Consider the following 16906-nt stretch of genomic DNA (forward strand, 5'->3'; position numbering starts at 1 on the left):
GAAAAGTGGAACAACGTACTTAAATTTATAGATTTATTATTTTATTTATTTATTTATTTATTTATTATTATTACTATTATATATAGAATAACGGTAGATCTAAAAGAGTATATAGATCTAGAATAAATGTACACTCCTGCTATGTGTAGAAAACAACTGTTTGTAAATTGAACTTATACAGTTCTTATTCTATCGAACAAAATATCGTATGTTGTGGTTTTGTTTTTATGATGCTGATTACTAGTGCTCATTTACATAGATAAGAACATGAGTTTATGCTTTTGATTTCGAAACACATTTAGAAAGAAAACTTGATTTGTAAATACTTGAAAATATGCTAGTGTATGTGTGCATGTATGTGTCGATGTTGGTTTACTAAGTAGACGTAATCCTTGAATAGTGCCTAGATATATTTTTGTAGAGAGGACATGAAAACTGTACATAACGGATGGTATGTCCGGTTCCGTAGTGTAGTGGTTATCACGTCTGCTTCACACGCAGAAGGTCGCGGGTTCGAAACTCGCCGGAACCTTGAACAGTGTCAATTATTGTATTTTTTCTTTTTTCGATTATGACAGAATAATATTCGAACTACTATGATCGTAATGAAATAGGGACTGTGTAACTTGACGTAATATATTGTTTATTAAGATTGAGTTAGCTTGAAAGAAATATTACAGCTTGATAACAAAAACAATTTTAGTTGTAAGCAATTGCAATGCGGTTGAATCGTTTGTTGAAATAATTTCTAACATCTTTCAACGTTTATAGATTATTGGAACCGTCGCGTTTGCAGTGATGTAACATCAGTCGTTAGCATAGTGTGTCTTTCTCAACGTGAGAATACTTACTGTAACTGGAGAACCGTTGTATTTTTGCGATCAACTTAGAGAAAAACAAGAGTGTCGCGGAAGAGAATATCAAAATAAAATTTAATCGGTCTAGGTTCCGGCGAGTTTCGAACTCGCGACCTTCTGCGTGTTAAGCAGACGTGATAACCACTACACCACGGAACCTTAACACTTACAACGTATTGTATACACAATTCTATGTCTCGTATCGTGACCTCATTGTCTCACATTCATTTGTCTTTATACATTTACAATAGAGTACGTTAAGTACACGTTATTTCGAACTACAGGACACCCGCCCCTTTCATAGCTGGTAAAAGTCGGCAAGGTCAACAACCTGCTGGCTGCACTCACGAAACTATTGTTACTAATTTTAGTTTGTATTTACTGTAAGTGTCCAAGTTCCTGTTGAAATGAAAGTGCAAAATGAAACGTTCAGCCCGTAAATTTGTTTTTGGTTTAAAATCACAACTATTTTTACGTAAACTTCAATGAATTTATTTTATTTAATCAAGTGTGAAACCGGTGTGAAACCGGTGTAAAGCGAAGTTGTCCCGATTATTGTTTTATGCCCAGCGGTGATAACGGATGGAGTCATAGTAGTTAGAAGATAAAGGGGGTATACCTTTACCTTCCTCTGAAATATGTTTGCAAAGAGATAACTCCAACCCGGACAAAAACGAAAAATCGAAGAAAGTGAGTACAATTAAGGTGTTGTATCCGAAGTCTACACAATCTCATGCGTCAGAAATCACAAAGTACAAAGCTTTGGCAATGTGATCTTTCTTATCGAAGCTATCATGCACCAAGGAAAAGTGGAACAACGTACCTAAATTTATAGATTTATTATTTTATTTATTTATTTATTATTATTACTATTATATATAGAATAACGGTAGATCTAAAAGAGTATATAGATCTAGAATAAATGTACACTCCTGCTATGTGTAGAAAACAACTGTCTGTAAATTGAACTTATACAGTTCTTATTCTATCGAACAAAATATCGTATGTTGTGGTTTTGTTTTTATGATGCTGATTACTAGTGCTCATTTACATAGATAAGAACATGAGTTTATGCTTTTGATTTCGAAACACATTTAGAAAGAAAACTTGATTTGTAAATACTTGAAAATATGCTAGTGTATGTGTGCATGTATGTGTCGATGTTGGTTTACTAAGTAGACGTAATCCTTGAATAGTGCCTAGATATATTTTTGTAGAGAGGACATGAAAACTGTACATAACGGATGGTATGTCCGGTTCCGTAGTGTAGTGGTTATCACGTCTGCTTCACACGCAGAAGGTCGCGAGTTCGAAACTCGCCGGAACCTTGAACAGTGTCAGTTACTGTTTTTTTAAATTTTTTTTCTTCCGATTATGACAGAATAATATTCGAACTACTATGATCGTAATGAAATTGGGACTGTGTAAGTTGACGTAATATATTGTTTATTAAGATTGAGTTAGCTTGAAAGAAATATTACAGCTTGATAACAAAAACAATTTTAGTTGTAAGCAATTGCAATGCGGTTGAATCGTTTGTTGAAATAATTTCTAACATCTTTCAACGTTTATAGATTATTGGAACCGTCGCGTTTGCAGTGATGTAACATCAGTCGTTAGCATAGTGTGTCTTTCTCAACGTGAGAATACTTACTGTAACTGGAGAACCGTTGTATTTTTGCGATCAACTTACAGAAAAACAAGAGTGTCGCGGAAGAGAATATCAAAATAAAATTTAATCGGTCTAGGTTCCGGCGAGTTTCAAACTCGCGACCTTCTGCGTGTTAAGCAGACGTGATAACCACTACACCACGGAACCTTAACACTTACAACGTATTGTATACACAATTCTAACTCTCGTATCGTGACCTCATTGTCTCACATTCATTTGTCTTTATACATTTACAATAGAGTACGTTAAGTACACGTTATTTCGAACTACAGGACACCCGCCCCTTTCATAGCTGGTAAAAGTCGGCAAGGTCAACAACCTGCTGGCTGCACTCACGAAACTATTGTTACTAATTTTAGTTTGTATTTACTGTAAGTGTCCAAGTTCCTGTTGAAATGAAAGTGCAAAATGAAACGTTCAGCCCGTAAATTTGTTTTTGGATTAAAATCACAACTATTTTTACGTAAACTTCAATGAATTTATTTTATTTAATCAAGTGTGAAACCGGTGTGAAACCGGTGTAAAGCGAAGTTGTCCCGATTATTGTTTTATGCCCAGCGGTGATGACGGATGGAGTCATAGTAGTTAGAAGATAAAGGGGGGTATACCTTTACCTTCCTCTGAAATATGTTTGCAAAGAGATAACTCCAACCCGGACAAAAACGAAAAATCGAAGAAAGTGAGTACAATTAAGGTGTTGTATCCGAAGTCTACACAATCTCATGCGTCAGAAATCACAAAGTACAAAGCTTTGGCAATGTGATCTTTCTTATCGAAGCTATCATGCACCAAGGAAAAGTGGAACAACGTACTTAAATTTATAGATTTATTATTTTATTTATTTATTTATTATTATTACTATTATATATAGAATAACGGTAGATCAAAAAGAGTATATAGATCTAGAATAAATGTACACTCCTGCTATGTGTAGAAAACAACTGTTTGTAAATTGAACTTATACAGTTCTTATTCTATCGAACAAAATATCGTATGTTGTGGTTTTGTTTTTATGATGCTGATTACTAGTGCTCATTTACATAGATAAGGACATGAGTTTATGCTTTTGATTTCGAAACACATTTAGAAAGAAAACTTGATTTGTAAATACTTGAAAATATGCTAGTGTATGTGTGCATGTATGTGTCGATGTTGGTTTACTAAGTAGACGTAATCCTTGAATAGTTCCTAGATATATTTTTGTAGAGAGCACATGAAAACTGTACATAACGGATGGTATGTCCGGTTCCGTAGTGTAGTGGTTATCACGTCTGCTTCACACGCAGAAGGTCGCGAGTTCGAAACTCGCCGGAACCTTGAACAGTGTCAATTATTGTATTTTTTTTTTCGATTATGACAGAATAATATTCGAACTACTATGATCGTAATGAAATGGGGACTGTGTAAGTTTACGTAATATATTGTTTATTAAGATTGAGTTAGCTTGAAAGAAATATTACAGCTTGATAACAAAAACAATTTTAGTTGTAAGCAATTGCAATGCGGTTGAATCGTTTGTTGAAATAATTTCTAACATCTTTCAACGTTTATAGATTATTGGAACCGTCGCGTTTGCAGTGATGTAACATCAGTCGTTAGCATAGTGTGTCTTTCTCAACGTGAGAATACTTACTGTAACTGGAGAACCGTTGTATTTTTGCGATCAACTTAGAGAAAAACAAGAGTGTCGCGGAAGAGAATATCAAAATAAAATTTAATCGGTCTAGGTTCCGGCGAGTTTCGAACTCGCGACCTTCTGCGTGTTAAGCAGACGTGATAACCACTACACCACGGAACCTTAACACTTACAACGTATTGTATACACAATTCTAACTCTCGTATCGTGACCTCATTGTCTCACATTCATTTGTCTTTATACATTTACAATAGAGTACGTCAAGTACACGTTATTTCGAACTACAGGACACCCTCCCCTTTCATAGCTGGTAAAAGTCGGCAAGGTCAACAACCTGCTGGTTGCACTCATGAAACTATTGTTACTAATTTTAGTTTGTATTTACTGTAAGTGTCCAAGTTCCTGTTGAAATGAAAGTGCAAAATGAAACGTTCAGCCCGTAAATTTGTTTTTGGATTAAAATCACAACTATTTTTACGTAAACTTCAATGAATTTATTTTATTTAATCAAGTGTGAAACCGGTGTAAAGCGAAGTTGTCCCGATTATTGTTTTATGCCCAGCGGTGATGACGGATGGAGTCATAGTAGTTAGAAGATAAAGGGGGGTACACCTGAACCTTCCTCTGAAATATGTTTGCAAAGAGATAACTCCAACCCGGACAAAAACGAAAAATCGAAGAAAGTGAGTACAATTAAGGTGTTGTATCCGAAGTCTACACAATCTCATGCGTCAGAAATCACAAAGTACAAAGCTTTGGCAATGTGATCTTTCTTATCGAAGCTATCATGCACCAAGGAAAAGTGGAACAACGTACTTAAATTTATAGATTTATTATTTTATTTATTTATTTATTATTATTACTATTATATATAGAATAACGGTAGATCTAAAAGAGTATATAGATCTAGAATAAATGTACACTCCTGCTATGTGTAGAAAACAACTGTCTGTAAATTGAACTTATACAGTTGTTATTCTATCGAACAAAATATCGTATGTTGTTGTTTTGTTGTTATGATGCTGATTACTAGTGCTCATTTACATAGATAAGAACATGAGTTTATGCTTTTGATTTCGAAACACATTTAGAAAGAAAACTTGATTTGTAAATACTTGAAAATATGCTAGTGTATGTGTGCATGTATGTGTCGATGTTGGTTTACTAAGTAGACGTAATCCTTGAATAGTTCCTAGATATATTTTTGTAGAGAGGACATGAAAACTGTACATAACGGATGGTATGTCCGGTTCCGTAGTGTAGTGGTTATCACGTCTGCTTCACACGCAGAAGGTCGCGAGTTCGAAACTCGCCGGAACCTTGAACAGTGTCAGTTACTGTTTTTTAAAATTTTTTTTCTTCCGATTATGACAGAATAATATTCGAACTACTATGATCGTAATGAAATTGGGACTGTGTAAGTTGACGTAATATATTGTTTATTAAGATTGAGTTAGCTTGAAAGAAATATTACAGCTTGATAACAAAAACAATTTTAGTTGTAAGCAATTGCAATGCGGTTGAATCGTTTGTTGAAATAATTTCTAACATCTTTCAACGTTTATAGATTATTGGAACCGTCGCGTTTGCAGTGATGTAACATCAGTCATTAGCATAGTGTGTCTTTCTCAACGTGAGAATACTTACTGTAACTGGAGAACCGTTGTATTTTTGCGATCAACTTACAGAAAAACAAGAGTGTCGCGGAAGAGAATATCAAAATAAAATTTAATCGGTCTAGGTTCCGGCGAGTTTCGAACTCGCGACCTTCTGCGTGTTAAGCAGACGTGATAACCACTACACCACGGAACCTTAACACTTACAACGTAATGTATACACAATTCTAACTCTCGTATCGTGACCTCATTGTCTCACATTCATTTGTCTGTATACATTTACAATAGAGTACGTTAAGTACACGTTATTTCGAACTACAGGACACCCGCCCCTTTCATAGCTGGTAAAAGTCGGCAAGGTCAACAACCTGCTGGCTGCACTCACGAAACTATTGTTACTAATTTTAGTTTGTATTTACTGTAAGTGTCCAAGTTCCTGTTGAAATGAAAGTGCAAAATGAAACGTTCAGCCCGTAAATTTGTTTTTGGATTAAAATCACAACTATTTTTACGTAAACTTCAATGAATTTATTTTATTTAATCAAGTGTGAAACCGGTGTGAAACCGGTGTAAAGCGAAGTTGTCCCGATTATTGTTTTATGCCCAGCAGCGGTGATGACGGATGGAGTCATAGTAGTTAGAAGATAAAGGGGGGTATACCTTTACCTTCCTCTGAAATATGTTTGCAAAGAGATAACTCCAACCCGGACAAAAACGAAAAATCGAAGAAAGTGAGTACAATTAAGGTGTTGTATCCGAAGTCTACACAATCTCATGCGTCAGAAATCACAAAGTACAAAGCTTTGGCAATGTGATCTTTCTTATCGAAGCTATCATGCACCAAGGAAAAGTGGAACAACGTACTTAAATTTATAGATTTATTATTTTATTTATTTATTTATTATTATTACTATTATATATAGAATAACGGTAGATCTAAAAGAGTATATAGATCTAGAATAAATGTACACTCCTGCTATGTGTAGAAAACAACTGTCTGTAAATTGAACTTATACAGTTCTTATTCTATCGAACAAAATATCGTATGTTGTGGTTTTGTTGTTATGATGCTGATTACTAGTGCTCATTTACATAGATAAGAACATGAGTTTATGCTTTTGATTTCGAAACACATTTAGAAAGAAAACTTGATTTGTAAATACTTGAAAATATGCTAGTGTATGTGTGCATGTATGTGTCGATGTTGGTTTACTAAGTAGACGTAATCCTTGAATAGTTCCTAGATATATTTTTGTAGAGAGGACATGAAAACTGTACATAACGGATGGTATGTCCGGTTCCGTAGTGTAGTGGTTATCACGTCTGCTTCACACGCAGAAGGTCGCGAGTTCGAAACTCGCCGGAACCTTGAACAGTGTCAGTTACTGTTTTTTAAAATTTTTTTTCTTCCGATTATGACAGAATAATATTCGAACTACTATGATCGTAATGAAATTGGGACTGTGTAAGTTGACGTAATATATTGTTTATTAAGATTGAGTTAGCTTGAAAGAAATATTACAGCTTGATAACAAAAACAATTTTAGTTGTAAGCAATTGCAATGCGGTTGAATCGTTTGTTGAAATAATTTCTAACATCTTTCAACGTTTATAGATTATTGGAACCGTCGCGTTTGCAGTGATGTAACATCAGTCATTAGCATAGTGTGTCTTTCTCAACGTGAGAATACTTACTGTAACTGGAGAACCGTTGTATTTTTGCGATCAACTTACAGAAAAACAAGAGTGTCGCGGAAGAGAATATCAAAATAAAATTTAATCGGTCTAGGTTCCGGCGAGTTTCGAACTCGCGACCTTCTGCGTGTTAAGCAGACGTGATAACCACTACACCACGGAACCTTAACACTTACAACGTAATGTATACACAATTCTAACTCTCGTATCGTGACCTCATTGTCTCACATTCATTTGTCTGTATACATTTACAATAGAGTACGTTAAGTACACGTTATTTCGAACTACAGGACACCCGCCCCTTTCATAGCTGGTAAAAGTCGGCAAGGTCAACAACCTGCTGGCTGCACTCACGAAACTATTGTTACTAATTTTAGTTTGTATTTACTGTAAGTGTCCAAGTTCCTGTTGAAATGAAAGTGCAAAATGAAACGTTCAGCCCGTAAATTTGTTTTTGGATTAAAATCACAACTATTTTTACGTAAACTTCAATGAATTTATTTTATTTAATCAAGTGTGAAACCGGTGTGAAACCGGTGTAAAGCGAAGTTGTCCCGATTATTGTTTTATGCCCAGCAGCGGTGATGACGGATGGAGTCATAGTAGTTAGAAGATAAAGGGGGGTATACCTTTACCTTCCTCTGAAATATGTTTGCAAAGAGATAACTCCAACCCGGACAAAAACGAAAAATCGAAGAAAGTGAGTACAATTAAGGTGTTGTATCCGAAGTCTACACAATCTCATGCGTCAGAAATCACAAAGTACAAAGCTTTGGCAATGTGATCTTTCTTATCGAAGCTATCATGCACCAAGGAAAAGTGGAACAACGTACTTAAATTTATAGATTTATTATTTTATTTATTTATTTATTATTATTACTATTATATATAGAATAACGGTAGATCTAAAAGAGTATATAGATCTAGAATAAATGTACACTCCTGCTATGTGTAGAAAACAACTGTCTGTAAATTGAACTTATACAGTTCTTATTCTATCGAACAAAATATCGTATGTTGTGGTTTTGTTGTTATGATGCTGATTACTAGTGCTCATTTACATAGATAAGAACATGAGTTTATGCTTTTGATTTCGAAACACATTTAGAAAGAAAACTTGATTTGTAAATACTTGAAAATATGCTAGTGTATGTGTGCATGTATGTGTCGATGTTGGTTTACTAAGTAGACGTAATCCTTGAATAGTTCCTAGATATATTTTTGTAGAGAGGACATGAAAACTGTACATAACGGATGGTATGTCCGGTTCCGTAGTGTAGTGGTTATCACGTCTGCTTCACACGCAGAAGGTCGCGAGTTCGAAACTCGCCGGAACCTTGAACAGTGTCAGTTACTGTTTTTTAAAATTTTTTTTCTTCCGATTATGACAGAATAATATTCGAACTACTATGATCGTAATGAAATTGGGACTGTGTAAGTTGACGTAATATATTGTTTATTAAGATTGAGTTAGCTTGAAAGAAATATTACAGCTTGATAACAAAAACAATTTTAGTTGTAAGCAATTGCAATGCGGTTGAATCGTTTGTTGAAATAATTTCTAACATCTTTCAACGTTTATAGATTATTGGAACCGTCGCGTTTGCAGTGATGTAACATCAGTCATTAGCATAGTGTGTCTTTCTCAACGTGAGAATACTTACTGTAACTGGAGAACCGTTGTATTTTTGCGATCAACTTACAGAAAAACAAGAGTGTCGCGGAAGAGAATATCAAAATAAAATTTAATCGGTCTAGGTTCCGGCGAGTTTCGAACTCGCGACCTTCTGCGTGTTAAGCAGACGTGATAACCACTACACCACGGAACCTTAACACTTACAACGTAATGTATACACAATTCTAACTCTCGTATCGTGACCTCATTGTCTCACATTCATTTGTCTGTATACATTTACAATAGAGTACGTTAAGTACACGTTATTTCGAACTACAGGACACCCGCCCCTTTCATAGCTGGTAAAAGTCGGCAAGGTCAACAACCTGCTGGCTGCACTCACGAAACTATTGTTACTAATTTTAGTTTGTATTTACTGTAAGTGTCCAAGTTCCTGTTGAAATGAAAGTGCAAAATGAAACGTTCAGCCCGTAAATTTGTTTTTGGATTAAAATCACAACTATTTTTACGTAAACTTCAATGAATTTATTTTATTTAATCAAGTGTGAAACCGGTGTGAAACCGGTGTAAAGCGAAGTTGTCCCGATTATTGTTTTATGCCCAGCAGCGGTGATGACGGATGGAGTCATCGTAGTTAGAAGATAAAGGGGGGTATACCTTTACCTTCCTCTGAAATATGTTTGCAAAGAGATAACTCCAACCCGGACAAAAACGAAAAATCGAAGAAAGTGAGTACAATTAAGGTGTTGTATCCGAAGTCTACACAATCTCATGCGTCAGAAATCACAAAGTACAAAGCTTTGGCAATGTGATCTTTCTTATCGAAGCTATCATGCACCAAGGAAAAGTGGAACAACGTACTTAAATTTATAGATTTATTATTTTATTTATTTATTTATTATTATTACTATTATATATAGAATAACGGTAGATCTAAAAGAGTATATAGATCTAGAATAAATGTACACTCCTGCTATGTGTAGAAAACAACTGTTTGTAAATTGAACTTATACAGTTCTTATTCTATCGAACAAAATATCGTATGTTGTGGTTTTGTTGTTATGATGCTGATTACTAGTGCTCATTTACATAGATAAGAACATGAGTTTATGCTTTTGATTTCGAAACACATTTAGAAAGAAAACTTGATTTGTAAATACTTGAAAATATGCTAGTGTATGTGTGCATGTATGTGTCGATGTTGGTTTACTAAGTAGACGTAATCCTTGAATAGTTCCTAGATATATTTTTGTAGAGAGGACATGAAAACTGTACATAACGGATGGTATGTCCGGTTCCGTAGTGTAGTGGTTATCACGTCTGCTTCACACGCAGAAGGTCGCGAGTTCGAAACTCGCCGGAACCTTGAACAGTGTCAGTTACTGTTTTTTAAAATTTTTTTTCTTCCGATTATGACAGAATAATATTCGAACTACTATGATCGTAATGAAATTGGGACTGTGTAAGTTGACGTAATATATTGTTTATTAAGATTGAGTTAGCTTGAAAGAAATATTACAGCTTGATAACAAAAACAATTTTAGTTGTAAGCAATTGCAATGCGGTTGAATCGTTTGTTGAAATAATTTCTAACATCTTTCAACGTTTATAGATTATTGGAACCGTCGCGTTTGCAGTGATGTAACATCAGTCGTTAGCATAGTGTGTCTTTCTCAACGTGAGAATACTTACTGTAACTGGAGAACCGTTGTATTTTTGCGATCAACTTACAGAAAAACAAGAGTGTCGCGGAAGAGAATATCAAAATAAAATTTAATCGGTCTAGGTTCCGGCGAGTTTCGAACTCGCGACCTTCTGCGTGTTAAGCAGACGTGATAACCACTACACCACGGAACCTTAACACTTACAACGTAATGTATACACCATTCTAACTCTCGTATCGTGACCTCATTGTCTCACATTCATTTGTCTGTATACATTTACAATAGAGTACGTTAAGTACACGTTATTTCGAACTACAGGACACCCGCCCCTTTCATAGCTGGTAAAAGTCGGCAAGGTCAACAACCTGCTGGCTGCACTCACGAAACTATTGTTACTAATTTTAGTTTGTATTTACTGTAAGTGTCCAAGTTCCTGTTGAAATGAAAGTGCAAAATGAAACGTTCAGCCCGTAAATTTGTTTTTGGATAAATATCACAACTATTTTTACGTAAACTTCAATGAATTTATTTTATTTAATCAAGTGTGAAACCGGTGTGAAACCGGTGTAAAGCGAAGTTGTCCCGATTATTGTTTTATGCCCAGCGGTGATGACGGATGGAGTCATAGTAGTTAGAAGATAAAGGGGGGTATACCTTTACCTTCCTCTGAAATATGTTTGCAAAGAGATAACTCCAACCCGGACAAAAACGAAAAATCGAAGAAAGTGAGTACAATTAAGGTGTTGTATCCGAAGTCTACACAATCTCATGCGTCAGAAATCACAAAGTACAAAGCTTTGGCAATGTGATCTTTCTTATCGAAGCTATCATGCACCAAGGAAAAGTGGAACAACGTACTTAAATTTATAGATTTATTATTTTATTTATTTATTTATTATTATTACTATTATATATAGAATAACGGTAGATCTAAAAGAGTATATAGATCTAGAATAAATGTACACTCCTGCTATGTGTAGAAAACAACTGTCTGTAAATTGAACTTATACAGTTCTTATTCTATCGAACAAAATATCGTATGTTGTGGTTTTGTTTTTATGATGCTGATTACTAGTGCTCATTTACATAGATAAGAACATGAGTTTATGCTTTTGATTTCGAAACACATTTAGAAAGAAAACTTGATTTGTAAATACTTGAAAATATGCTAGTGTATGTGTGCATGTATGTGTCGATGTTGGTTTACTAAGTAGACGTAATCCTTGAATAGTTCCTAGATATATTTTTGTAGAGAGGACATGAAAACTGTACAAAACGGATGGTATGTCCGGTTCCGTAGTGTAGTGGTTATCACGTCTGCTTCACACGCAGAAGGTCGCGAGTTCGAAACTCGCCGGAACCTTGAACAGTGTCAGTTACTGTTTTTTTAAATTTTTTTTCTTCCGATTATGACAGAATAATATTCGAACTACTATGATCGTAATGAAATTGGGACTGTGTAAGTTGACGTAATATATTGTTTATTAAGATTGAGTTAGCTTGAAAGAAATATTACAGCTTGATAACAAAAACAATTTTAGTTGTAAGCAATTGCAATGCGTTTGAATCGTTTGTTGAAATAATTTCTAACATCTTTCAACGTTTATAGATTATTGGAACCGTCGCGTTTGCAGTGATGTAACATCAGTCGTTAGCATAGTGTGTCTTTCTCAACGTGAGAATACTTACTGTAACTGGAGAACCGTTGTATTTTTGCGATCAACTTACAGAAAAACAAGAGTGTCGCGGAAGAGAATATCAAAATAAAATTTAATCGGTCTAGGTTCCGGCGAGTTTCGAACTCGCGACCTTCTGCGTGTTAAGCAGACGTGATAACCACTACACCACGGAACCTTAACACTTACAACGTATTGTATACACAATTCTAACTCTCGTATCGTGACCTCATTGTCTCACATTCATTTGTCTTTATACATTTACAATAGAGTACGTTAAGTACACGTTATTTCGAACTACAGGACACCCGCCCTTTTCATAGCTGGTAAAAGTCTGCAAGGTCAACAACCTGCTGGCTGCACTCACGAAACTATTGTTACTAATTTTAGTTTGTATTTACTGTAAGTGTCCAAGTTCCTGTTGAAATGAAAGTGCAAAATGAAACGTTCAGCCCGTAAATTTGTTTTTGGATTAAAATCACAACTATTTTTACGTAAACTTCAATGAATTTATTTTATTTAATCAAGTGTGAAACCGGTGTGAAACCGGTGTAAAGCGAAGTTGTCCCGATTATTGTTTTATGCCCAGCAGCGGTGATGACGGATGGAGTCATCGTAGTTAGAAGATAAAGGGGGGTATACCTTTACCTTCCTCTGAAATATGTTTGCAAAGAGATAACTCCAACCCGGACAAAAACGAAAAATCGAAGAAAGTGAGTACAATTAAGGTGTTGTATCCGAAGTCTACACAATCTCATGCGTCAGAAATCACAAAGTACAAAGCTTTGGCAATGTGATCTTTCTTATCGAAGCTATCATGCACCAAGGAAAAGTGGAACAACGTACTTAAATTTATAGATTTATTATTTTATTTATTTATTTATTATTATTACTATTATATATAGAATAACGGTAGATCTAAAAGAGTATATAGATCTAGAATAAATGTACACTCCTGCTATGTGTAGAAAACAACTGTCTGTAAATTGAACTTATACAGTTCTTATTCTATCGAACAAAATATCGTATGTTGTGGTTTTGTTGTTATGATGCTGATTACTAGTGCTCATTTACATAGATAAGAACATGAGTTTATGCTTTTGATTTCGAAACACATTTAGAAAGAAAACTTGATTTGTAAATACTTGAAAATATGCTAGTGTATGTGTGCATGTATGTGTCGATGTTGGTTTACTAAGTAGACGTAATCCTTGAATAGTTCCTAGATATATTTTTGTAGAGAGGACATGAAAACTGTACATAACGGATGGTATGTCCGGTTCCGTAGTGTAGTGGTTATCACGTCTGCTTCACACGCAGAAGGTCGCGAGTTCGAAACTCGCCGGAACCTTGAACAGTGTCAGTTACTGTTTTTTAAAATTTTTTTTCTTCCGATTATGACAGAATAATATTCGAACTACTATGATCGTAATGAAATTGGGACTGTGTAAGTTGACGTAATATATTGTTTATTAAGATTGAGTTAGCTTGAAAGAAATATTACAGCTTGATAACAAAAACAATTTTAGTTGTAAGCAATTGCAATGCGGTTGAATCGTTTGTTGAAATAATTTCTAACATCTTTCAACGTTTATAGATTATTGGAACCGTCGCGTTTGCAGTGATGTAACATCAGTCGTTAGCATAGTGTGTCTTTCTCAACGTGAGAATACTTACTGTAACTGGAGAACCGTTGTATTTTTGCGATCAACTTACAGAAAAACAAGAGTGTCGCGGAAGAGAATATCAAAATAAAATTTAATCGGTCTAGGTTCCGGCGAGTTTCGAACTCGCGACCTTCTGCGTGTTAAGCAGACGTGATAACCACTACACCACGGAACCTTAACACTTACAACGTAATGTATACACCATTCTAACTCTCGTATCGTGACCTCATTGTCTCACATTCATTTGTCTGTATACATTTACAATAGAGTACGTTAAGTACACGTTATTTCGAACTACAGGACACCCGCCCCTTTCATAGCTGGTAAAAGTCGGCAAGGTCAACAACCTGCTGGCTGCACTCACGAAACTATTGTTACTAATTTTAGTTTGTATTTACTGTAAGTGTCCAAGTTCCTGTTGAAATGAAAGTGCAAAATGAAACGTTCAGCCCGTAAATTTGTTTTTGGATAAATATCACAACTATTTTTACGTAAACTTCAATGAATTTATTTTATTTAATCAAGTGTGAAACCGGTGTGAAACCGGTGTAAAGCGAAGTTGTCCCGATTATTGTTTTATGCCCAGCGGTGATGACGGATGGAGTCATAGTAGTTAGAAGATAAAGGGGGGTATACCTTTACCTTCCTCTGAAATATGTTTGCAAAGAGATAACTCCAACCCGGACAAAAACGAAAAATCGAAGAAAGTGAGTACAATTAAGGTGTTGTATCCGAAGTCTACACAATCTCATGCGTCAGAAATCACAAAGTACAAAGCTTTGGCAATGTGATCTTTCTTATCGAAGCTATCATGCACCAAGGAAAAGTGGAACAACGTACTTAAATTTATAGATTTATTATTTTATTTATTTATTTATTATTATTACTATTATATATAGAATAACGGTAGATCTAAAAGAGTATATAGATCTAGAATAAATGTACACTCCTGCTATGTGTAGAAAACAACTGTCTGTAAATTGAACTTATACAGTTCTTATTCTATCGAACAAAATATCGTATGTTGTGGTTTTGTTTTTATGATGCTGATTACTAGTGCTCATTTACATAGATAAGAACATGAGTTTATGCTTTTGATTTCGAAACACATTTAGAAAGAAAACTTGATTTGTAAATACTTGAAAATATGCTAGTGTATGTGTGCATGTATGTGTCGATGTTGGTTTACTAAGTAGACGTAATCCTTGAATAGTTCCTAGATATATTTTTGTAGAGAGGACATGAAAACTGTACAAAACGGATGGTATGTCCGGTTCCGTAGTGTAGTGGTTATCACGTCTGCTTCACACGCAGAAGGTCGCGAGTTCGAAACTCGCCGGAACCTTGAACAGTGTCAGTTACTGTTTTTTTAAATTTTTTTTCTTCCGATTATGACAGAATAATATTCGAACTACTATGATCGTAATGAAATTGGGACTGTGTAAGTTGACGTAATATATTGTTTATTAAGATTGAGTTAGCTTGAAAGAAATATTACAGCTTGATAACAAAAACAATTTTAGTTGTAAGCAATTGCAATGCGTTTGAATCGTTTGTTGAAATAATTTCTAACATCTTTCAACGTTTATAGATTATTGGAACCGTCGCGTTTGCAGTGATGTAACATCAGTCGTTAGCATAGTGTGTCTTTCTCAACGTGAGAATACTTACTGTAACTGGAGAACCGTTGTATTTTTGCGATCAACTTACAGAAAAACAAGAGTGTCGCGGAAGAGAATATCAAAATAAAATTTAATCGGTCTAGGTTCCGGCGAGTTTCGAACTCGCGACCTTCTGCGTGTTAAGCAGACGTGATAACCACTACACCACGGAACCTTAACACTTACAACGTATTGTATACACAATTCTAACTCTCGTATCGTGACCTCATTGTCTCACATTCATTTGTCTTTATACATTTACAATAGAGTACGTTAAGTACACGTTATTTCGAACTACAGGACACCCGCCCTTTTCATAGCTGGTAAAAGTCTGCAAGGTCAACAACCTGCTGGCTGCACTCACGAAACTATTGTTACTAATTTTAGTTTGTATTTACTGTAAGTGTCCAAGTTCCTGTTGAAATGAAAGTGCAAAATGAAACGTTCAGCCCGTAAATTTGTTTTTGGATTAAAATCACAACTATTTTTACGTAAACTTCAATGAATTTATTTTATTTAATCAAGTGTGAAACCGGTGTGAAACCGGTGTAAAGCGAAGTTGTCCCGATTATTGTTTTATGCCCAGCGGTGATGACGGATGGAGTCATAGTAGTTAGAAGATAAAGGGGGGTATACCTTTACCTTCCTCTGAAATATGTTTGCAAAGAGATAACTCCAACCCGGACAAAAACGAAAAATCGAAGAAAGTGAGTACAATTAAGGTGTTGTATCCGAAGTCTACACAATCTCATGCGTCAGAAATCACAAAGTACAAAGCTTTGGCAATGTGATCTTTCTTATCGAAGCTATCATGCACCAAGGAAAAGTGGAACAACGTACTTAAATTTATAGATTTATTATTTTATTTATTTATTTATTATTATTACTATTATATATAGAATAACGGTAGATCTAAAAGAGTATATAGATCTAGAATAAATGTACACTCCTGCTATGTGTAGAAAACAACTGTCTGTAAATTGAACTTATACAGTTCTTATTCTATCGAACAAAATATCGTATGTTGTGGTTTTGTTTTTATGATGCTGATTACTAGTGCTCATTTACATAGATAAGAACATGAGTTTATGCTTTTGATTTCGAAACACATTTAGAAAGAAAACTT

At 34.9% G+C, this 16906-nt stretch overlaps 20 non-coding genes across 20 annotated transcripts; 10 read left to right on the plus strand and 10 right to left on the minus strand.

Moving 5' to 3' along the window:
- Nucleotides 1–459: 459 nt before the first annotated feature.
- Nucleotides 460–532, plus strand: Trnav-cac (transfer RNA valine (anticodon CAC)). The gene has a single exon. It is a non-coding gene; the product is annotated as a tRNA-Val (tRNA).
- A 411-nt stretch (nt 533–943) lies between these two features.
- Trnav-aac (transfer RNA valine (anticodon AAC)) lies at nt 944–1016 on the minus strand. Its single transcript has one exon. It is a non-coding gene; the product is annotated as a tRNA-Val (tRNA).
- Nucleotides 1017–2112: 1096 nt separating this feature from the next.
- On the plus strand, nt 2113–2185 carry Trnav-cac (transfer RNA valine (anticodon CAC)). Its single transcript has one exon. It is a non-coding gene; the product is annotated as a tRNA-Val (tRNA).
- A 418-nt stretch (nt 2186–2603) lies between these two features.
- Trnav-aac (transfer RNA valine (anticodon AAC)) lies at nt 2604–2676 on the minus strand. The gene has a single exon. It is a non-coding gene; the product is annotated as a tRNA-Val (tRNA).
- A 1097-nt stretch (nt 2677–3773) lies between these two features.
- On the plus strand, nt 3774–3846 carry Trnav-cac (transfer RNA valine (anticodon CAC)). Its single transcript has one exon. It is a non-coding gene; the product is annotated as a tRNA-Val (tRNA).
- A 408-nt stretch (nt 3847–4254) lies between these two features.
- Nucleotides 4255–4327, minus strand: Trnav-aac (transfer RNA valine (anticodon AAC)). Its single transcript has one exon. It is a non-coding gene; the product is annotated as a tRNA-Val (tRNA).
- A 1086-nt stretch (nt 4328–5413) lies between these two features.
- Trnav-cac (transfer RNA valine (anticodon CAC)) lies at nt 5414–5486 on the plus strand. Its single transcript has one exon. It is a non-coding gene; the product is annotated as a tRNA-Val (tRNA).
- Nucleotides 5487–5904: 418 nt separating this feature from the next.
- On the minus strand, nt 5905–5977 carry Trnav-aac (transfer RNA valine (anticodon AAC)). Its single transcript has one exon. It is a non-coding gene; the product is annotated as a tRNA-Val (tRNA).
- A 1100-nt stretch (nt 5978–7077) lies between these two features.
- Trnav-cac (transfer RNA valine (anticodon CAC)) lies at nt 7078–7150 on the plus strand. The gene has a single exon. It is a non-coding gene; the product is annotated as a tRNA-Val (tRNA).
- A 418-nt stretch (nt 7151–7568) lies between these two features.
- On the minus strand, nt 7569–7641 carry Trnav-aac (transfer RNA valine (anticodon AAC)). Its single transcript has one exon. It is a non-coding gene; the product is annotated as a tRNA-Val (tRNA).
- Nucleotides 7642–8741: 1100 nt separating this feature from the next.
- Nucleotides 8742–8814, plus strand: Trnav-cac (transfer RNA valine (anticodon CAC)). Its single transcript has one exon. It is a non-coding gene; the product is annotated as a tRNA-Val (tRNA).
- A 418-nt stretch (nt 8815–9232) lies between these two features.
- On the minus strand, nt 9233–9305 carry Trnav-aac (transfer RNA valine (anticodon AAC)). Its single transcript has one exon. It is a non-coding gene; the product is annotated as a tRNA-Val (tRNA).
- A 1100-nt stretch (nt 9306–10405) lies between these two features.
- Trnav-cac (transfer RNA valine (anticodon CAC)) lies at nt 10406–10478 on the plus strand. Its single transcript has one exon. It is a non-coding gene; the product is annotated as a tRNA-Val (tRNA).
- Nucleotides 10479–10896: 418 nt separating this feature from the next.
- Trnav-aac (transfer RNA valine (anticodon AAC)) lies at nt 10897–10969 on the minus strand. The gene has a single exon. It is a non-coding gene; the product is annotated as a tRNA-Val (tRNA).
- Nucleotides 10970–12066: 1097 nt separating this feature from the next.
- On the plus strand, nt 12067–12139 carry Trnav-cac (transfer RNA valine (anticodon CAC)). The gene has a single exon. It is a non-coding gene; the product is annotated as a tRNA-Val (tRNA).
- A 418-nt stretch (nt 12140–12557) lies between these two features.
- Trnav-aac (transfer RNA valine (anticodon AAC)) lies at nt 12558–12630 on the minus strand. The gene has a single exon. It is a non-coding gene; the product is annotated as a tRNA-Val (tRNA).
- Nucleotides 12631–13730: 1100 nt separating this feature from the next.
- On the plus strand, nt 13731–13803 carry Trnav-cac (transfer RNA valine (anticodon CAC)). Its single transcript has one exon. It is a non-coding gene; the product is annotated as a tRNA-Val (tRNA).
- Nucleotides 13804–14221: 418 nt separating this feature from the next.
- On the minus strand, nt 14222–14294 carry Trnav-aac (transfer RNA valine (anticodon AAC)). The gene has a single exon. It is a non-coding gene; the product is annotated as a tRNA-Val (tRNA).
- A 1097-nt stretch (nt 14295–15391) lies between these two features.
- Nucleotides 15392–15464, plus strand: Trnav-cac (transfer RNA valine (anticodon CAC)). Its single transcript has one exon. It is a non-coding gene; the product is annotated as a tRNA-Val (tRNA).
- A 418-nt stretch (nt 15465–15882) lies between these two features.
- On the minus strand, nt 15883–15955 carry Trnav-aac (transfer RNA valine (anticodon AAC)). Its single transcript has one exon. It is a non-coding gene; the product is annotated as a tRNA-Val (tRNA).
- Nucleotides 15956–16906: the final 951 nt, after the last annotated feature.

The sequence above is a fragment of the Euprymna scolopes genome, chromosome 9, assembly GCF_053919585.1.
Source record: "Euprymna scolopes isolate OS-2025 chromosome 9, ASM5391958v1, whole genome shotgun sequence".
Lineage (NCBI taxonomy): Eukaryota > Metazoa > Mollusca > Cephalopoda > Sepiida > Sepiolidae > Euprymna > Euprymna scolopes.